The sequence below is a fragment of the Sus scrofa genome, chromosome 5, assembly GCF_054392235.1.
Source record: "Sus scrofa isolate SSC_HxYL_T2T_F1_AM1 chromosome 5, Sscrofa_HxYL_maternal_Yorkshire_Landrace_v2.0, whole genome shotgun sequence".
Lineage (NCBI taxonomy): Eukaryota > Metazoa > Chordata > Mammalia > Artiodactyla > Suidae > Sus > Sus scrofa.
In genome coordinates, this window is record NC_139387.1 from 53,700,438 (window position 1) to 53,717,969 (window position 17,532).

Consider the following 17,532-nt stretch of genomic DNA (forward strand, 5'->3'; position numbering starts at 1 on the left):
TAAAAAGACCAAAAAAAAAAAAAAAAAAAAAAAAAAGAAAAGAAAAGAAAGAAAGAAAGAAATGGGGGGCATAGAAAGGTTTTTGTGCCCAGGAACCCCATGGGGCCCTGCTCTGTTACAAACTGATGTAGCTCCCAACCAGTCACCCATCTTCTGGGCCAAAGACGTGAGCAAATGACTCTGGCCTGGTCAGTCATAATCCTCAGTTCCTCCTGCAGTGGGGAAAATCCAGGTTTGGGGAAGAGACCCGGGCTCAGCTTACCAGATCCTTTTACTGTCTTCCGGGTTTTTACATGGACATGCTGGGACATAAACTCCCTTTCCTCTAGAGCTGCTGTGTTAACCTGCCACTCCCTATCTCTACTCCTTCAGATCTCCACTCCACCCCAATCTTCTTGCAGAACCCCAAGACTAGCCTTTTCTGGTTTCTAGAACTTGTTACAGAACAGCCCAGACAGGTACAGCCACTCAGGGTACTAGTTACAATGAATTCCTTTTCAGCTCTCAACGGACTGAGGGCTCGAGCCTTTCTTCTGCACCGTGAGCACGAGGTTAGGCTTGGCCAGTAGAGGGCACCAGAGAGACGCTGCAGGGAGACGGAAAAGCTGGTTTCCCTGCGAGGTTTTTGGTCTGGCTGCCTGCTGCTGGAAGGAAGGCTCAGCAAGGTTGTGTGTGGAAGCAGACATCAGGTGTCCTCTGCAACAGCCACACACTGTCCCTTGGTGACCTTGCAGCCCGGCCCAGGCCCAGCTGACCACTAACCGTGATCCTACTGCCTGGACACTGGTGTGTTCCAGAGCCTCTCTGTGTATCCACCCACCAGCCAAGGCACATCTATATCCTGGAAGGTTGTTTCCTCCTGGACCAGCTCTGGCTTAAGCAACCCAGAAAAATTCCTTGCCATCCTGTGGGTGGCAATGGTCCTTTTCCCTAAGGAGGTCTAAACCCTCTTCCGAGTTTTCTCTCTCTTAGGCACTCTTAAGCAGTTGTAGGTACAATTTAGAGTCCTTTTTTAAAAGTTACTCTTCTGTCCTAGCTAATAATTCTTTACATAAAACCTTCCCTGCTCAAAGTACTTTGTTTCCTGATTGTCCAGATTTATTCACCCCCTTTTTTTTTTTTTTTTTGGCCATGCCTGGGGCATGTGGAAGTTCTCACCAGGGATGGAACATGAGCAAAAGCAGTGACTCAAGCCACAGCAGCGACGACACCAGATCCTTAACCCACTAAGCTACCTTATTCTTGACATTAGTCTTAGTTTCTGTGATTAGCTTGGTTCACTTCTTAGCTCTATGTTGTTAGTGTTTTATTATTACTGTTCCCCTTTGAGGTCTATGTATAATGGGAGAAACAATCACTGTCTTACCTGTTATTGTGCATATGGAAAAGTCTGTTAATTATGAAGTGATATATTTTTCTTTTTTTCTTTTTATGGCCAAACCTGTGGCATGTGGAAGTTCCTGGGCCAGGGGTTGAATCTGAGCCTGCACCTCAGCCACAGCAATGCCAGATCCAGCAGCTGCATCTGTGAACTCCACTGCACTCTGCGGCAATGCTGGATCCTTAACCCACTGAGGGAGGCCAGAGATCGAACCCACATCTTCATTGATACTAGTTGGGTTCTTAACCTGCTGAACCTCAGCAGGAACCCCTAAAGTGATATTTTAGGTTTGTTGTTTTTATTATCCAGCAGCTCCTCTCTCTTATTTTCTTTAGCCTCGCCCTCTTTTTGAATGTTTCCAGGAGGTTGGTTCTTGACTTTTGCCTTCTCTCCATACCTCGGCTTCTCATGTCCACAGCTTTGTCTTGATCTCTTGCTGGAACGCTAAGCTTACCATGACTATCATCGTTTTTTCACCATTGTCTAGATGCTGGAAGAGAATGTCCTGCATTTTTAATTTGACAGTCAAGACTTCATTCATTCAACATTCATGAGGGCCTGTAATGTGCAAAGCCCTGTGGTGGGTGGCAGGCATACAGAAGTGAACAAGATACACAAAGCTCCTATGTTTATGGAGTTTACTATTCACAGTTTGGCTCTAATCTATCCTTCCAGACTCCTCTCCCTGGTCTAGGGGAAAGTAAACATTTCCTGGTCATTTTCCTGCCTCGGAACCAATGAGCAACTCTGAAATGATCTTCATCCTCCTCTCTGTCTCTCCAAACCCTATGCTTTAAGACCCAGTTTGAAACCATCCATGAACCTTCAGTAGGCAGCGCCCAAAGGGCTTAGAGCAGCGATGCACAACTTTTTCCACAGCTGCTTATCTGAGCAATAAAATATGCCCTTTTAATATCTATTACCCTCAATGGGAAAAGGAAGGGTTTTTGCCAGAATCTCAGCACTCAGGTGTGCGGCGGGGGGGCAGGTATAATTTGAAAGAGTCTCCCCAGTAGTTCTGATATGTCTTCATAGAAGATTATGGTGACTTTCTTGTTGAGAGTCACTGGCCTATACTTTATCTTTCTCAGTGAAGTGAGTACTGCTTATAAAACATTTTCTATTATTTAAATTCTCACATCTCTGCTGTTGTGTAGGTTGCAGACACGGCTTGGATCCCGGTTTGCTGTGGCTGTGGTGTAGGCTGGCAGCTGTAGCTCCAGTTTGACCCCAGACTGGGAACTTGCATATGCTATGGGGCAGCCCTAAAAAAGCAACAACAACAACAAAATCTCACTTCTCATCCTTTTCAATAAATGAACACATTAGGAAAAAGTCAGTGGTTCTACCTACCATTCTGGGGAGTCTTTCCTTTTTTTTTTTTTTTTTTTTTGCTTTTTAGGGCCGCACCCGAGGCATATGGAGGTTCCCAGGCTAGGGGCCTAATCTGAGCTATAGTTACTGGCTGACACCACAGCCACAGCAACACTGGATCCTTAACCCTCTGAGCAAGACCAGAGATCGAGCTCTTGTCCTCATGGATGCTAATCGGGTTTGTTAACCACTGAGCCACAGAGGGAATTTTGGGAGCCTTTTCTGCCCATATTTCCTGCTTGTGTTTATTGCAAACAGAACATCCAGAAGTACTGAAATGATTATTGGTTTTACTGGTAAATTGAAAAAACAAAATACTACTCACCTTAATAACTTTTACCCATACTTTTTTCAAAAAAAAGTTATTTATTTGTTTTTTGCCAAAGAATTTCTAAGCCCATCCCTTGGCTTGTGCCTCAAACTTAATTTTAGATTGAAAAATCAAGGTTCTATCTACAAATATGAGTTAAAGCTATAACATTTCTAGATGAAAACCTGGGGAAAAACTTTATGACCTTGGATTAGACATGGGGTTCTTAGATAGGATATAAAAAGCACATAATGTCTAAAATGGTTTTTAAAAAGTTGACAATATCAAGTGCTGGCAATGATATGGAAACACTGGAACCTTCATACATTGCTAATGGAGTTACAAAATGGCACAGCCACTTCGAAAAACACATTGACAGTTTCTTACAGTGCTAATCCCATAATTCTAGAATTTATCAACTATACAGTTTATTATTACTTCTAGTTCAGCATAACATATCAGAACCTCCAATTTGAAGTTACCTTAAAGATCAGCATTTTCAGGGGGGCAGTGCCAGAGGTATGTGGAAATTCCTGGGCCAAGGATTGAACCACACAGTAACAACAGCTGATCCTAAAACAGCTGCACCACCAGAAAACTCCACACTTTTCTTTTTTTCTTTTTTCTTTCTTTCTTTCTTTATTTTTTTTTTTGCTTTTTAGGGTTGCATGTGCAGCATATGGAAGTTCCCAGTCTAGGGGTCGAATTGGAGCTACAGCTGCCAGACTGCACCACAGCCACAGCAATGCAGGATCTGAGTCATGTCTGTGACTGTACTGCTGCTCACGGCAATGCCAGATCCTTAACCCACGGAGTGCGGCCAGGGATCGAACCTGCATCCTCATAGAAACTAGTGGAGTTCATTAGCGCTGAGCATGATGGGAACTCCCACACTTTGCTTTTTAATGAGATAGTCCCACCTTACAATATCTCTTAATGTATTATTTTCTGCACTTCCATCACCACTTAGCTGTCTCTTCTTTAGGTAAACATTCCCACCTCATTATTAGACTCCTGCAGAGAAACCACTTCCTGTCCTTTAGGCTTCTCCCTTGCTATCTTAGACCCTGTGTAATTTCTCCAACATTCTTTCACATGAGGAGAGTGAACATAGACCTTAAGGAAGGGTTTCATCTCGTCCAAATATAAAAAGACCCGTTCCCTGAAATGATTACGGGGAAAATGTGACAAAGCCCTAGCAACATTTAAAGCTGCCTTTGGGAAATTCGAGGGTAGTATGAGAATGACCACCACCCCTGCAGGTTTCCCACATCTGCTGGGGTCTGGCGGTGAACTCCCTGTGAACAGGTGATGGTCCCAGAGGGAAGGCATGAGTGTTTCTGACAGGGAATGCGGATCTGGACAAACTGCCATTTGTTTCACTGTAGCATCTGGGAGTTAACGACCCAAGAAAGTTAGAATTCATCATTCCGATGAGTCCTGAAAACAGAAAGCTCCCGCCTCTCAAGCTCCTGGGTAGGTTAAGAATACATGACTGAGTCCTTTCGAAAGCAACTCTTCATTTAAATATGTAATCAACATATGGGGTTTTTCCCCCTAGTCTTCTATTCTTTAGCAGTGTGTACTCCTCTTACTAGGCATTTAAAGCTTTAACCACAATGACAAATGGAAAGTGGGGGGATGAATGGGAAGCTTTCTGAATTGGAGGGAGTTAAGAGACCGGGGTTCTTGTCCCTTTTGCAATTAACTAGCTGGTTATGACTTGGGAAAACTGCACTCTTTCTCTGGGTCTCAGATTTTGCAGATGTTGAATCAGAGAGGGTGGGACCAGAAGTGCCCTCTGGTCTCTTTTAGTTCTTGCATTTTATGATTTTGTAGAGATAGGTGTCAAGAACTTACTAAAGTGAATCCTTCACCCTGTGACAACTATAAGAGAATTAACAGCAGTAACTACCCTTGCTTATTTGGCTGTCTTACTTGGAAGCACTTTGGTGACTCCAGGAGGGTTGAGGTGACTAAACACTCAAATTCCATTTCATAATACACACCGTTAAAGAAATCCTAAAACAGGTTGACGGGGTAACTTGAGAATACATGATTGAATCCTTTAGAAAGTAACTCTTCATTTAAATATGTAGGAACTTATGTTTTATTTTTTCCATTCTTCTGTTCTCTTTGTGAGAACAATTCAAATATAAATAATAGGATAACTTTGCCAGAGTTTTGGATTCTGTGTTCCTTTTGCCAGATTGATCAAAGATGTAAACAATAGTTATCTCATTCTTAAAAATCTTGATTTTAAGGTACTTTTCCAGAAAAGTTACATAAGAAAGTTACATTTCATATGCCAGATCTAAAAACCATTCCAATGGAAAAAAAAATCCATGGCTAGAAAACTCATAAAGTTTTGAGCTGCAAGATTCCAAGTTGCTTCTTTTTCTTCCCTAAGAAATCCAGCAGCACAGTTAGATACACTGTGTGTGACGGTTGCCTAGTAACTGCTTATTTACAGTGACCACTTCCCTCTAGCCTGATTCTAAAACTAGAAAATTCAGGGAAAACACAAACACTAAATGACTGATTATCAGTTTGATTTTCAAACTTCCTGTTTTCTTATGTTGTAGGAGTACCAGCTTTAAACACTGGACTTTAAAAAAATCCAATTTATTTGCTTTCTTTTTAGTGGGAAAATTTAATACATTTTCACTTATTGTGGTTATTGAAATATTAAGATTGCAGAAATAAATTTTACTATGTCCTTTCTCTTTGTGCTACTGCTGCCTTTTTTTTTTTTTTTTTTTCTTTTTAGGGCTGCATCTGCCGCACAGGGAGATTCTCAGGTTAGGGGTCAAATCGGAGCTGTAGCTGTTGGCCTACACCACAGTTACAGCAATGCCAAATCTGAGTTGTGTCTGCGACCTGTACCACAGCTCATGGCAACGCCAGATCCTTAACCCACTGAGCAAGGCCAGGGATCAAACCTGCATCCTCCTGGATCCTAATCAGATTCGTTTCTACTGAGCCATGATGGTAACCTCTCTTTGGGCTACTTTTTCTGGCTCCCCTTTTCACATTGCTCTCTTTCAAATTCTTTGAAATTTCCTTTCCTCCTCTTATTTGATCCTTTCATATGTACAAATTTTGAAGTAATAAATTCTGTGTCTTTTATTTTGGTGGTTATTCCGATAATTTCAGTATAAACACTTGTCAGAGTTTATAGTTGTTCAGTATTTTTACCTTCCAAAAAATGCAAAGACCTGGGGATGTTTTAATTCTGATCACCTCCCACTATTTGTAAGCTATTATAACAGCGTTTTAGGCCAATTATTCCTATTGATTTTTTTATTACCTTAAAATCAAGATAATCAACTATTACAATCAATGTTTCTTTACTTTGTCCGTATATCACCAATGTCTGTTTTCATAATTTCTTTTGCAACAGAGTCCTTTAAAATTACTTTTGTGATCCCTTTGTTGGTAAAGTCTCTCAATAATTCATCTGAAAATTATTTTATTTCCCCCTAGTTCTTAAAGGATGTCAACTAAAAGATTGCCAGTTAGTTGCATCTCAGCCTGTTGAAGATATTCCATCACCTCTGGCTTCTCTTGTTGCTATTGAGAAGTCAGTTGTCAGCCTAATTGCTATCCTGTTGTGGGTAGGGTGTCTTCTCTTGTGTGCTGTTGAAGGCCTTTTGTCTTTTGGTGTTTTGCAGTTATGATTAGGTAAAGAATTTTTTTTTTCCATTCTGTGTTTTGTTTTTATTTGGTATGGTTTGGTTTTCCTGGGTCTGTGTCCTTAAACCATTCTGGGAAATTCCCAGCCATTATCCTGACAAATATTATTTCTTAACTATTCTGTTACCTCATTCTGGAGGGAGAATTACATCTCACACTAGACTCCATGTCTTTCAACTTCTAGTTCATATTTTTCATGTATCTGGGATATTTCCTGAATTACTTTGTATCTTTCTTCTAATTCTCAGATTTCCTTTTCCAGTGTAACCAACCATTTACTCCTGGCTGGTGATATTTTAAGTCAATGGTTGACTTCTAGAAATTCTGTTTGATTTCTCTTTAAAATCTGTTTTTTCATCTTTTGAGTCTGTTGTTCTGTACTCACCTTTTGAGTTTTTACTTTTATTTACTTAAATATATTGAATATAGTTGGGAGTTCCCTTGTGGCACAGCAGGTTAAGGATCCAGAATTGTCTTTTTTGTGTGTGTGGATTTTTTTTTTTTTTTTTTTTTTTGTCTTTTTAGGGCCGAACCCATGTCATATGGAGGTTCCCAGGCTAGTGGTCGAAACAGAGCTGTAGCTGCCGGCATATGCCACACCCACAGCAACACCAGATCTGAGCCGTGTCTCACAGCAATGCTGGATCCTTGACCCAAGGCCAGGGATCAAACCTGCATTCTCATGGATGCTAGTCAAATTCATTTCTGCTGAGCCAAGATGGGAACTCCAGATCCAGCATTGCCACAACAGTAGCTCAAGTTGCTGATGCAGCGCAGATTTTGATCCTTGGCCCTGGGAACTTCTACATGCCCTGGGCGTGGCTAAAAAGAAAAAAATATATTGAACATAGTTACTTTATATTTTGTGTCTAATAATTCCAACATCAGAAGCCTTTGGGGATCTTTCCCCTGTTGTTCTCCTCTTTCTTATTCATGGTGCTTTGCTTCCTTTTTTGTGATATTCAGCTGTGAGTTGCTCCTTTCCTTGCATTTTTATCTCTGGGAATTTTTGAGGTCTGGATTTTACTTTCTTCTGCCAAACATCTAGGAGACGGTATCACCAGTTGTGTGCCTTTGCCTGATCCAATATGGGAGCTGTAAAGTGGCATGGAAATTTAAAGCAGGTTCATGTTTGTGCACAGAAAAAAATCGTTATGGGGAGGTTAGTGATTTCTTCATTGTCAGTCATATCTGATGCAGCTTTAAAGACACGAATGTGGTTTTGTTAACTAAACATCATTCTGTAATTGCAAAAAAGTTGTGACTGTTTTTGGTGGCATTACCAATGCTTCCAAGTAAATATAACTTATTTAAAAGTATTATGTAGGTGTGTTAGACAGTTAATAACAATCTTAAACTCTTTTTTCTGGATTTTTAAAAAATGTTTTTAGTTTGTCAGCTTTCAAAATTTACATTTGGTCCTGATTTCTTTTCTAAGTCTAAATAAATATTCACTTTCGTATCACCCCCACCCCCACCACCAAAAAGTGTGTATTCACTCTGGCCAGTCATTTTTCTAAGTGCTGGGGATCCAATCGTGAGCAAAACAACCCCATTCCTACAGCTCACAGTCCTCGAGTGGAGGACAGGAGAAAAGAGATGATTCCATTACTAGAGTTTTTCATTAATTAATTAATTTACTTTTTAGGGCTGCAAATGGGTGCTCCTGAGCCAGGGGTTGAATCAGCGTGATGCTGGATCTGAGCTGCATCTGCAACCTGTGCCACAGCTTGGGGCAACATCGGATCCTTAACCCACTGAGTGAGTCCAGGGATCCAGCCTACATCCTCATGGTCACTATGTTGGGTCCTTAACCTGCTGAACCACTACAGGAACTCCTATTTTATGTTTATTATGATTATTATTACCTGGCCATGCTTGCGGCATGTGTAAATTCCCGGGGCTAGGGATAGATTCGAGCCACAGCTGTGACAATCCTGGATTCTTAATGCTTGGAGCGACCAGGGAACTCCACTAATGGAGGCTAATGAGGGCCTGGAGAGGCATGGTGGACGCTCCTACCTAACCACCTGTGTCCATTCTACTGGTTCCTTATGGAGCTTTTTAGTCAAAATTGTCCCACATGTCACAACACAGCATATCATACAGTACACTAGAAACTGTCTCTGTAAGATAAAAGAGATATGGAGGGTGGGGTGGAAAAGGGAGCAAGAAATGATGATGAAAATATTACAATGATTTGACCCTTTTTGACCTTTCAGGGAAGTTTCAACTATTTTATGTCAAGAAAGGCATTGTAATAAACAAAACACTGGTACCTTTGCCTGGCACATGTAACTCTTGGACACGATGGAGAAAAGGAAGTGAAGGAAATTTTAAGTTTAGAACTAAAAAATCAAATTTTAGCATTTTGCCATAAAATTTTAATATTTTATTTGTAAATAAAATAGTTTAATTTTCCTAGTTAAATCCTTAGGTAAAGATTTTTTTAGGACAGTGAAAATACTGTGTGTGATAGCAGAATGATGGATACACATGATTATGGGTTCCCCAAGCCCATGGAATACACAATACTGAGAGTGAACCCTAAGGTAAACCATGGACTTTGGGCGATTATGATGTGTCGTGTTGGTTCAGCAGCATAACACATGTATAGTCTGGTGGGAGATGTTGATAATGGGGGAGGCCAGGCATCTGTGGGGACAGGCAGCAAATGGGAAATTTCTGTAGCTTCCACTCAAGTTTTCTGTGAACCTAAGGCTGCTCTATACTAAAGTCTTTTTGAAAACAAATATTTGGCATCTTGGTTGCAAGCTCTGAGCACACCCCCTTATAATGCAGCCGCATAAGTGAATCATATATTACGAGAATGAAAAGCCCATAAGTTCGCATCCTGGCTCAGTGATTAACGAATCCATGAGGACGCCAGTTTGATCCCTGGCCTCACTCAGTGGGTTAAGGATCCTGCGCGTTGCCCTGAGCTGTGGTGAAGGTCGCAGACAAGCCTCGGATTCCCCATTGCTGTGGCTCTGGGGTAGGCTGGCAGCTACAGCTCCAACGGGACCCCTAGCCTGGGAACTTCCATATGCCATGGGTGTGGCCCTAAAAAGAAGACAAAAAAAAAAAAAAAAGAAGAAGAAGAAGGAGAAGGAGAAGAAGAAGAAGAAGAAAAGTAGAAGAAAAGCCCATCAACATACAGGCTCTGAAATGAACAGGAATGGCTCTAGCGCTAGTATGTGTTGGCATTTTCTCAAGAATAATAGTTAGATAAAGCTTAATACTCCCATTGGTGCCTAAGACCATTTGCTCTCCTTTTTCTGATACCACACCTGAATGCTGGCATACTCGTCAGCGCCCCGTTCCGTGTGTGGTTATAATTTGGTTGTTGCTGCTGTCAGTGCCTGGCTTCTCTGTGTTCTCTCTGCTTGAGCTCTGGGCACAAAAGTGAAGTTTGATAGTTAAGCATTTTAGGGGCTGTCTCCTTGGTGACTGTGGCACAAAGTAATTGATCCTTCCCTTATTGTTTGTAGTGGAAGCCTAACTCTAGGTCTGTGAGCTTTTGTCTGCATCTTGCCTGGAGAAGCCCAGACTGCTGTATTTTTCTCCTGGGCCTCTGCCATCTGGCTCCCCATGCATTGTTTTCTCTGGATCAGGAGATCAGGGCAACCACCCTTTTCCCTGAGGGGAAGCAGGTGAAGGGGATGTGGGAATGGAAAAGCCAAGTTTTCAGCAGGGAATATTGCAACATGCTTACCAGGAGAGCCTGGCATAATGAAAAATCTTTGTTTTTAATATCTTCCACAATATTCTTCTGCTCAGTATGCCTTTCTTATTGCTATCTGAACATTTTACACTTATTTCCTCTTAATGAGAAAAACATCTGTATTTAGTTTAAAACCATTATGTTATTGAGAAGAAAATGAAAAGTTATTTCTTAGGATAATAGGCTGGAGTTGGGGGGCTGTGTGGGCATCCTAGGTGAGGTGATAGTCTTGGTGGAAGTGAGTTAGGCATCCAGAGAAAAGAGGGATCCAGGATAAAAGAAGATAACTCAGCCTACCTCACATTTGCTTAAGGCAAAATTAGCACAAAACCACTTAGCACATATTTACCTAGAGGCCACTTTTTCTACTTACCAGCAGAGGGGCCTAGCAGACTATAGTCAGGTGATTGCATTTTGAAGTCTCATAGAGCAGGAAAACCAATCGGCTTTCAGTATTAACTTGGGGATCTTGGTTTTGCCTGAACTTTTAAAATCAGATGCAACTTCATGCTTTATGTGGATTTTTAATAGTAGGTTAAATAGCTTGATTAGTTGATTAGAACTGAGGTCTTTGGAGTTCCTGTCGTGGCGCAGTGGAAACAAATCTGACGAGGAACCATGAGGTTGTGGGTTCAATTCCTGGCCTTCCTGAGAAAAAGAACTCAGGTCTTTGTTGTTGCTGATTCCATAATGGATTCAATTTTCCCTAGGTTAAAAAAAAGTTCATTCAAGTTTCCTTTTTCTTATTTGGCTTCTAGTGAGTCAGTTTCAGTTTTTAAACTCACTTTCAGGCACAGTTCATCTACTCATGTGAAATTCCAGGTAAGTGTGATCTGAACAGAGATCAGAGTTGACCTTTCTCTTTACCTCATACCATACATCCAAATCCTATTGGTTCTACTTTCAAAATACAGTCTATTCCTAAATCAGCATGTTTCAACTTAACATCTCAGTCCAAAACACTGTGATCTATTTCCTAGACCACTGAAATAGACTTGTAATTGTTTTCTTTACTTCAAGGACCTCCTGTTAACCCTCAGACCCCTCAAACTCTTGGGTTGGGCACTGAGTCTCCAAAGTTGCAAATGACAAAATATTTTCGTGGAAACTGGCTTGGCGGCCATGCCCCATCCCACAGTTTGCTTTTACCTTATCTGGATGGTTATCCCTGTGTCATCTCTGACAGGTGATGTGTGGGAGACTAGAAATTACTACGTAAGGAAGAGTAAGGAGCTTCTGTGGAGTGTGAGCACACACAGAAGAGCCATGAAAAGAAGATGCTAATTCATGTTGGACAGAGGGATTTTTTTTTGCCCCAATAAATAACGCTCCTCTTCAGAAACTTCTGCTGCCAAATAAACAAGGTCCAGGACAAAAGTTTAATATAGAGACTCTGAAGGGCATAAGCAGAAGGTCACATAACTCATAAGGAATAAGGTCCAGGAATTTTCAAGCAAAGATAAACTTGGGTCTGTGTAAACAAAATAGGATGACCTCTGTGAGTATGATAACATTAAACACAAGAGCCAAGTTGAAAAGGACATTTTGGAGTTCCCGTCATGGGTGCAGCGAAAACGAATCCGACTAGGAACCATGAGGTTGAGGGTTCAATCCCTGGCCTTGCTCAGTGGGTTAAGGATCTGTCGTTGCCGTGAGCTGTGCTGTGGTTCACAGATGCAGCTCAGATCTGATGTTGCTGTGACTCTGGCATAGGCTGGCGGCTGCAGCTCCAGTTGGACCCCTAGCCTGGGAACCTCCATGTGCTGTGGGTGCAGCCCTAAGAAGACAAAAGCCAAAAAAAAAAAAAAAAAAAAAAAGAAAGGAACATTTTGTCTGTAGTGAATTTCATTTTCCCCCCTAGATTTGTTTGTTAGCTTCAAGTACTTTCCCTTCTGCCTTTATCTGAAGTATGGCTATGTCTTAGACAGATACAAATGTAGCAAAATGAATGCCAATCAGCAAACTGAACTGTGTAAGAAGTCTCTTTTCCTACCAGCTAATTTCTGTCTTTTGTTGTTGTTGTTGCTGTTGTTGTTGTTGTTGCTATTTCTTGGGCCGCTCCCGCGGCATATGGAGATTCCCAGGCTAGGGGTTGAACCGGAGCTGTAGCCACCGGCCTACGCCAGAGCCACAGCAACTCGGGATCCGAGCCGCGTCTGCGACCTACACCACAGCTCACGGCAACGCCGGATCATTAACCCACTGTGCAAGGGCAGGGACCGAACCCGCAACCTCATGGTTCCTAGTCGGATTCGTTAACCACTGCGCCACGACGGGAACTCCCCTACCAGCTAATTTCTGATTTGAGCGCCTATTCTTCCAATGAAGCAGACATTCATCTCTGTCCATTCAGGGATTTCCAGCCACATTTCTCAGAGTTGCATCTAATTTCTGGAGGATGTTCCAAGTGACGGTGGTTGGCTGTGGGACCATAAGGTTTGAGTCTGACTTCCGGTCATCATTTGTCCATGCTGGCATCACTGTGATGGCCAACACAGGGAACATAAAACCTCCCACTACCTCCCACTACTCCACCTCCCCAACCTAGACCACACCTTCCATATCTACTTACTGGACACACCTTACAGTCACTTTCCTTCTATGTTTTCCTTGATCTAGTCTTCCCTTTGATCTGGGAATCCATAAACCTATCTGGAGCTTTGGTAACGCCTCCTTCCCACCTGACATTTGAACAAATGAGGAAGAAGGAGGCGGGCGGGGTTGTCTTAGGGTCACATTAGCATTTATGTTCTGACTCCTCCCTACACTGGGAAAACTTGTGTAATCTTGAGTGGAAGCTCTTCTAAATTACCACATAGACCTTTACATCTTATTTATGCCCTGCACACTTGCCATTCCCCTTGGGATCTGGATTTCGAAGACTCAAAAGCCAAAAGAAGCTTATTTCTTCTGCCTGAGGGTGATAGGATTCAAATAACATATCTGCTGTTTGGAAGATGGTAAGAATGAAGAAGTAGAGGAAATATTAAAGGAAAACATTGATGAGTACTTCAAAAGAGTATCATATCTCATAACTTTTTATTAATTATTTTCCTAACAGAGGTCTGAAACACAGCCTGGAATGATGTCCTATGCATCAAAAGATTTGATGCATAAGTGATGCATACATGCTCTAGTACAATACATAGGAGCGCTGAAAAATATTACTTGCAACAGGTGGAAATTACTTAGGATATAATTAGATTTATATGGGGTCCATCTCGGCTGTGATTTGACTGTGGAATGCTAGGCTAATTGCTTTCCCTTCTAAACAAAGATTTTTCCATTTGTATAATGGAGATAATAACCTCTACTGCACAAATTTCTTCTGGTGAGAACTAAATAATGTTAAATAAACAAAGTGAGGCATGATAACCATTCTGTAGATTCTTACTTCAGTCATTCATCCACCTATACAGTCATGTGTTCACCCTTTCTTTTTTGGGTGTGCCTGCCTTATTCCAGTATAGCAAGACTACAGCTACTGTTAGTGAACCTTTTGCAATATGTACAGATAGGTTGTTGGGTGAGTGTGAGTGCTCTATTCATTCCGTCAGCTGTAGATATAAGCCCTAAGTAAGATCAGTGGAGATGAGCCCTTTATTCACTATTTCCAAGCATCTGATGAAAAACACTCATAACTAGGGCCTCCCCATTGCCCTTGCTGTCTTCTAGGGAAGGAGTGATTTAGAGCAGAAAGAGTAATGTAATGACAGGGAGCGTTTAATTGTGTGGAACATAGAAAACAGCATGCCTTTCACCTCTTACCTAACTAAATGTTATTAGTGATAATGTCCAGGCTTCACGCGGAAAGTTGGATGGGATAAAATCTTAGCTCCAGAGCAGAACTCATAACTATTCTTTCTCTTTTTAATTGACGTTGAATTTTATACAATAAAATGAATGGATCTTAAGTGTTCAATGAGTTTTTGAGAATTTGATACACACATTTAACTACCACCCCAAACAAGAATTCAACTTGTTGTTGTTGTTGTTTTTGCATTTTAGGGCTGCACCTGTGGCATATGGAAGTTTCCAAGCTAGGGGTCGAATCAGAGCTGCAACTGCCGGCCTACACCACAACCACAGCAACTCAGGATCCTCACAGCATCTGCGACCTGCACCATAGCTCATGGCAACGCTGGATACTTAGTCCACTGAGCATGGCCAGGGATGGAACCTGCCTCCTCATGGATACTAGGTGGGTTCATTACCACTGAGCCACAATAGGAACTCCCAAGTGTTTAACATTTTAATCACCCTCCCCAATTACCCTCATACCCCTTTCTAGTCAATTCTCCCGCCAACATGGCAGGTAGAATTATTTTTATTGTGAAAGCCCCCAAAAGTTAAGGATGTCTTCTATTTCACTTAACATTTGAATTCTCACAACTTTTATCTGTTGGAAATAAACTGAGAGCTAATGTTTGCTGCATTATCTCAATATTCACAACTATTCTATGAGGTAGGAACTATTGTCCTTTTCATTCTACAGATGAGAATACTGAAACTTAATAAGATAAAGTGTGTTGCCCAAAGGCCATTAAGCTCTTAAGTGGCAGAGCTGGCCTTTGAACTCAGATGGGTCTGGTTCTAGAACTTAACTCTTAAATCTCTATGCTAAAGAGCAGGTACACACTGGACTTCCCATTGTGGCTCAGTGTTCAATGAATTTGACTAGGAACCATGAGGTTGCAGGATTGATTCCTGGCCTCATTCAGTGGGTTAAAGATCCAGTGTTGCCATGAGCTGTGCTACAGATGCGGCTCGAATCCCAAGTTGTATAGGCCCATGGCTACAGCTCTGATTAGACCCCTAGCCTGGGAACTTCCATATGCTGTGGGTGCAGTCCTAGAAAAGACAAAAAAAAAAAAAAAAAGCAGGTACACCAATTTAATTAGCTAATTATTGAAATTTTCCGGGGTCTGGATTTTGTACATCTGTTATTCTGACAAAAGGAGAAAGAATATTTTGGCTGATTTAATACTGTCATTCAGTGTAAATTCCGTTTCCTTTATAATATCCTCACAAACCTTGTTACCCTTTCATTAACTTACGCCTGTAAGAATTTTACCAGTTGATAGTTAAGAACCATGGTGGATGGGAATTCATGCCGTGGCTCAGTGGTAACGAACTCAAATAGTATCCATGAAGATGCTGCTTCCATCCCTGGCCTCACTCAGTGGGTTAAGGATCCGGTGTCACCATGAGCTGTTGTGTAGGTCATAGATTCAGTTAGGATCCTGTGTTGCTGTGGCTGAGGCGTAGGTCAGCAGCTGCAGCTCCAATTCGACCCCTAGCCTGTGAACTTCCACATGCCGCAGGAGCAGCCCTAAAAAGACAAAAAACAAAAACAAAAACAAAACAAACACGGCGGAGCTCATAAAAATGATGGCAATTACGTAAGCAAATATTTCTGAGTACTTAGGCTATGTCAAGCACTATGTGAAGCCATGCCTCTGAATTTCCTTATTTAGTTCTCATCATCACTTTCAGGGTAGAATCTGCTGCTATTTTTACAGACTAAATTTTTGAGGCTTTCAAGAGCCCAAGTGACTCGCTCAGTGCCACCCAGTTAAAAAGTGACAGAGTTGATTTTGAATCTTGTCAGGTTGACTTGAGAGCCTGCATTTCAGCCTCCTCTATGTATGTTCTCAGTCTTGTGAGGAAAGAATGGTCTTGGTTCCTGCCCCAACTAGATTTCACCAGTATAAATATGTGAACGTGAACTCTGCCAGCTGGCATTCTTTTAGATAAGATCCTGTTAGTCTCAAACACTTCAGTCCACCTGGTCTTCAGAAACTTGGAAAACAGCCAGGCTGGCCCTTGGCCGAGTTGTGAAGTACAGGAAGTTTGTCTTGGGCATTTAATACTCGTCTGCATTCTGCCATGCCCTCTAAGTGTCCTGTCAACCAATGACTCCTCTCATTTTCAATTCCTGGAGCCCAGATCTTGCCAGAAGGACTGAATGCTTCAGCTTCTGCCTGTTTATTTGTGGAGACTCCTTGACTCCGCCTGCTTCCACCTGCCCCAGCTTGTTGATTTCCCATCTGTTTCTGAGTCCATTTCATGCTAGCTTCCCATCCTAGCCTGTGCAAATGTCCCATGGATGAAGGTTGGCAGAGCCCCTCTCCAGACACCCAAAGCTTTCTAGAGGTAGGACCCCTATCTATTTTGGCAGCTGGAATGGTGTGTCTCCCAAGACTGATAGGAAAGGAAGAGAGAGTAGCCTTAATGAAAACAACAGGAAATCATAGAGCATGTAATTTGTGCCCTGTACTGTTCTAAGTACTTTATACGTGTTCATTTATTTAATCTGGACAACAGTCCTATGAGGTCTGTTAGTCAGGGCTATGGCAAGAAATAAGAGGCACACACAGTTAGAAATTCTGAAGGGAATTCAAAGAAGGGTCTACTTGCAGGTGTGTAGTGTAGGCGGATTTAAGGGAATCAATCAGGAATATTGAGACACCCAGACTGTTCCTAGTCTTCAGCTGAAAGGACAGTCTCGAAAACAGTATCGTTAGAGCCAGATGAGGAAGGAATAACTGTGCTAAAGAGCCTTCCATGGTCATGGAGGGATGTGGCCAGAACCCAGGTGCTGTGGGCTGTGGGGGAGCAGGAAGTGAGCCGGCTGGTAGGGGGGCTGTCGGTGATGTACTGGGGAAAATAAATACTCTTCCTCCTTAAGGCTCCCTATTGGCTGAAGCGTCTGGGTGGTACAGGCTTGAGGTACTGGTCACTGTGGGGCTCAGTACAGGATGTCAGGACAGGGCAACACCAGTCCCAGAGGGATCTAAAGCCTAGAGAGTTTGAGCGGTGTGCCTGGGGTCACAGACCTAGGAAGTGGCAGCACTAGGATCTGATCTGAGGCTGTCCCATCTGGCGGTTGGAGGCGTCCTCCCACGCTTAGAAATGGCCTTACAGGTTCCAAAAATGCCTTCGGGCTCCATTCATCTGTTTTAAAGATTCTGGTACAAAATAGACCCCGAGCCTGGGCCAATTCAGAGGGTTAATGGTAACGAACACCATCAAGTTTATGAAACA